The sequence below is a fragment of the Capra hircus genome, chromosome 23, assembly GCF_001704415.2.
Source record: "Capra hircus breed San Clemente chromosome 23, ASM170441v1, whole genome shotgun sequence".
Taxonomy (NCBI): domain Eukaryota; kingdom Metazoa; phylum Chordata; class Mammalia; order Artiodactyla; family Bovidae; genus Capra; species Capra hircus.
In genome coordinates this window covers 19,384,954-19,389,981 of record NC_030830.1, presented here as the reverse complement: position 1 = coordinate 19,389,981, position 5,028 = coordinate 19,384,954, and positions in this window count along the sequence as shown.

Sequence of the window (5,028 nt, the reverse complement as noted above, 5' to 3'; positions counted from 1 at the left end):
TTTTGGTCCCCCATTTTTTATTCTTTTAACATTTTTTTAAACTATCCATTTATGCTGGATTTTCAGGTGCCCCTCCAATCTCCATCTTTATTTTCCCTCCTTATCTGATCCTGCTGATAGCCACCACCACCAATGTTTCTATCCAGTCCCCAACCTTAACTTAAAAATATCTTGTCTGTCCTCAAGACTAAGCCTTAGTAGTTTTGATTTGCTTGAGAGTTTTGTCAGCTAATCATCACAATAAAACAAATAACAATAAACACAGAAGTTACAGTGTTTCAACTCTTTCAAAACACTTTTGTTATTTCATAGTTTTTGCTTCCCACCAGAGATGAAAACTGAAAATAACTGTCAACAGACTACAGCTATGCTCTGTTTCGTTTTTACATTAAAAAACAATTTTTAAAATAAAAGTTGTACACATAGATAGTAGAAATGAAATAGTGTTGTAACCTAAGAAAAGATTTCTCATAAGGCACTAATAATAACAGATAAAATTGCTAAATTTGACTTCATTAAAATTTAAATTTTCTGCTAAGCAAAAAGCACCATTTAGAAATGAAAAATGGAATGGAAAATATTTAGGATGGAAATATTCCATTTAGAATGGAAAATATTTTTTCAATACATATTTCTGACAACTGGTAATCAGAATATGTAAAGAACTCTTACAGCTCAATCATAAGAAAACAAATGTAAATAGGCAAAAGTTATGGACACACACTTTACCAAAGAAGATATATGAATTAACAATAAGTTCATAAAAAGGTACTCAAAATCATTATTCTTCAAGGGAATATAAAATTAAGACCACCACACATCCATTAGAATGGCTAAAATGAAAATGACTGACAATACTGAGTGCTTGAAAGGATATAAGATAGCAAGGAAATCCAACCAGTCCATCCTAAAGGAAATCGGTCCTGAATATTCGTTGGAAGGACTGATGCTGAAGCTGAAACTCTAATACTTTGGCCACCTGATGCGAAGAACTGACTCATTGGAAAAGACACTGAAGAAAGATTGAAGGTAGGAGAAGAGGACAACAGAGGATGAGATGGTTGGACAGCATCACCGACTCAATGGACATGAGTTTGAGTAAACTCAGGGAGTTGGTGATGGACAGGGAGGCCTGGCATGCTGCAGTCCATGGGGTTGCAAAGAGTCAGACACGACTGAGCAACTGAACTGAAGTGAAGTGGGGATATGAAGCAACTGAACTCTTATACACTGCTAGTGAGAGTGTAAAATTGTACACCTAGTTTGAAAAATAGCAATTTTTAATAAAGTTAAATAATGCCTACATTATAGCCCAGTAATTTCACCCCTAGGTATTTTTACCTAAGACATAAAACCATAAAATCCATAGAAGCTTTATTCATAATTCATAATTATTCATAATAGGCCCAAATTAGTTCATCAAAAGGAGAATAGAAAATCAAATACTGTTAAGATCATACAACAGAAACTAAACTGATCATACAGTCAGAAACTAAAAGCAGCTACCAATAGATAAGGCTTTCCTGGTGGCTCAGATGGTAAAGAATCTGCCTGCAATGTGGGACACCTGGGTTCAATCCCTGGGTTGGGAAGATCCCTTGAAGGAGGGCATAGCAACCCACTCCAGTGTTCTTGTCTGAACAATCCCCATGGACAGAGGAGCCTGGTGAGCTATAGCCCATGGGGTCACAAAGACTGAGACACAACTCAGCAACTAAGTACAGCACTGATAGATGAACAACATGGATAAATCCAAAAAATTTTGTTATGTTGGTTTATTTCTTTTTCTGGAGCAATGGACCAAAAAAAGTAGAAAAACAGACAAAGGCAGATAGATCTTCCATTAGTCCAACACTCCTAAAGGAACACTCCTTATCCTTCCTTTTGAGCCCTCTTGGTTTCCCTATTTTATACTTCCAGTCTCCTCCTTTTGGTTATACCCAGTGCAAAGTAGGGCTTGCACCCACCACCAATAAATGAAAGGGAATGCAAATGGGCATGTACTCAAGGCTGGGTGACAATTATGTTATATGACAGCAAGTTGTGTTGTTTATGTCTTCCCATAATTCTATGTTATAATTAGATGCAGAATATTCATGAATCCTTAATGGACCCCTAATGGCCTAAGGTTTCTCAAGAGGCAGGTCAGGTGGTCTGGTATTCCCATCTCTCTCAGAATTTTCCACAGTTTATTGTGATCCACACAGTCAAAGGCTTTGGGGTAGTCAATAAAGCAGAAATAGATGTTTTTCTGGAACTCTCTTGCTTTTTCGATGATCCAGCAGAGGTTGGCAATTTGATCTCTGGTTCCTCTGCCTTTTCTAAAACCAGCTAGAACATCTGGAAGTTCACGGTTCACGTATTGCTGAAGCCTGGCTTGGAGAATTTTGAGCATTACCTTACTAGCCTGTGAGATGAGTGCAATTGTGTAGTGGTATGAGCATTCTTTGGCATTGCCTTTCTTTGGGATTGGAATGAAAACTGACCTTTTCCAGTCCTGTGGCCACTGCTGAGTTTTCCAAATTTGCTGGCATATTGAGTGCAGCACTTTCACAGCATCATCTTTCAGGATTTGAAATAGCTCTACTGGAATTCCATCACCTCCACCAGCTTTGTTTGTAGAGATAGTTTCTAAGGTCCACTTGACTTCTCATTCCAGGATGTTGGCTCTAGGTGAGTGATCACACCATCGTGATTATCTTGGTCATGACAGAACTGGACATGGAACAACAGACTGGTTACAAATAGGAAAAGGAGTACGTCAAGGCTGTATATTGTCACCCTGCTTATTTATATGCAGAATACATCATGAGAAACACTGGGCTGGAAGAAGCACAAGCTGGAATCAAGATGGTGGGAGAAATATCAATAACCTCAGATATGCAGATAACACCACCCTTATGGCAGAAAGTAAAGAGGAGCTAAAAAGCTTCTTGATGAAAGTGGAAGAGGAGAGTGAAAAAGTTGGCATAAAGCTCAACGTTCAGAAAACTAAGATCATGGCATCTGGTTCCATCACTTCATGGGAAATAGATGAGGAAACAGTGGACACATTGTCAGACTTTATTTTTCTGGGCTCCAAAATCACTGCAGATGGTGACTGCAGCCATGAAATTAAAAGACGCTTATTCCTTGGAAGGAAAGTTATGATCAGGCCTCACTCTTCCCTTTTGTTATCAATATCTATTCCCCAGAGGCAACCACTTTAACTCTTTCTGTTTACTTTTTTAATTAACCTCCACATTTAAAAATAACATGTTAATACTACCATTTCTTGAATTATTAAAGTACAGATATATTACCTATTTGTCAGGAAGCATTTAACAGGAGGCTTCCTGTGTGCTGTTTTGTATCTGTCAGGAATTCTCTGTTCCTTATTAATTCCTGAATACCCAGGAATTAAGAGGAGAGGCAAGCCTCTCCCGGGAGCTGAGGGATCCAGGCATTTCCTTCGTTAGTTTTTCTATACTGTGACAAGCACCCTCTTCCTTCTTGTGAACCATACGGTAAAAGTGATTGTTTACAACTCTCTCTCTTTAATATGGATCGCCTATGTTTTGTAAGTCTGGAATTTTAACCTTTATCTTTGCTGAAAATAACTACCTTGTAAGATAGTATATGTGCCCACACTATGTTGATTAAAACACCTTTGCTCCATCAGAGCTCTGGTCCCCGTGTCTTTCTTTCTCTCCCTCTCTCTCCCTCTCTCTCTTTTTCAGGCTGATCCCCTGGAGCTCAGAGTCTCTCTGAGTTCACTTTCCTGCCCGGGCTTCTAAGACCCTCTCGAGAAGGCGCTCTGCACCTTCACCCCATGCAGATGGCTCCTGAGGCCTTCATGAACAGAGCAAGCCCCGTGGGGGGGCTTTATTGACTTTCTGTGTAAATCAAGGAATATCAGCCTCTTTCTCTCTCCTTTACTTTCTTATTGGTCGACTCCCAACCACCAGGTTCCGGTCCATTAAAGGACCTCAACACCTATTGACTTCTTACTATAAAAAATAAACTTTTAACCCTTTAAAATCACTACTAGAATTAGCCACACCAGGGTTTAGAACATATTTTTAACTTCCTGAGTCACTAGGTCCAACAGCAATGAAAGACCCACCAGAATACAAAAAAAAATGTTAAAGACTCTGGTCACTCATACTTTCCCTGTTTGTATAAGCTGATGACATGTTTCTAGTAAGACTCCAAACATTTTCCACACCTAGGGTCTCAAGGTGTTCCTGCATTTTCCATAGTTGCTCTACATTTTAGTTTCAGAAGCATCACTTCATATAGTGTATGGAATAGCATATTCTCAAATATTTTGGTCTCATGACTCCTTTTATAGTCTTAAAAACTAGTGAGGACTCCAAAGAGTTTGTTTACATGGGTCACATAAAACAAGATTTGCTGTGTTGGAAATTAAAGCTGAGGAATTAAAGTTTTTCTTTAAAATAACAGTAAGGTACCCATTACATGTTAGGTAGCATATTTTATGTTACTTTAATATTTTATAAAGTTTATCTGTGTTTACAAAAAAAGTAAAAGGGGTGGAATCATTTCACATTTCTGCAAATCTCTTTAATGTCTGACTTAATAGAAGGTGGCTTGATTCTCCTATCTGCTATTTCACTCAGTATCACACTTTTGCTCATACTGACCCTTCTGTTAGAAGTACACTTCCTACTACTCTGCACTTATCTCTGTCCATCCTTCAAGGTCTGGCTCAGATTTCACTTTAATCAGAAAGCCTTCTCTAGGAATCCAAAAATGAGGTGTGTAAAACAGCGAAAATGAGAGACAGGATGGTATAGAAGAACATGACTTATTTCAAGTTCATGTTGGAAAGATGACCTACTTCCTTTCCCTCCCAAGAACCCACTTAAATGACGGAGTTCTTGGATCCCTCAAACGGTTCTCCGCTTCCCCAACCAGGGGTCCTGAGCCCCTTCCCAGGCGCCAACCTCAGTGCTTCTGGATCCGGGAAAGACCAGCCCCTTTCCTCGCGCTCTCGCGCGTCCCGGCCACTTCCGGTAGCTAACG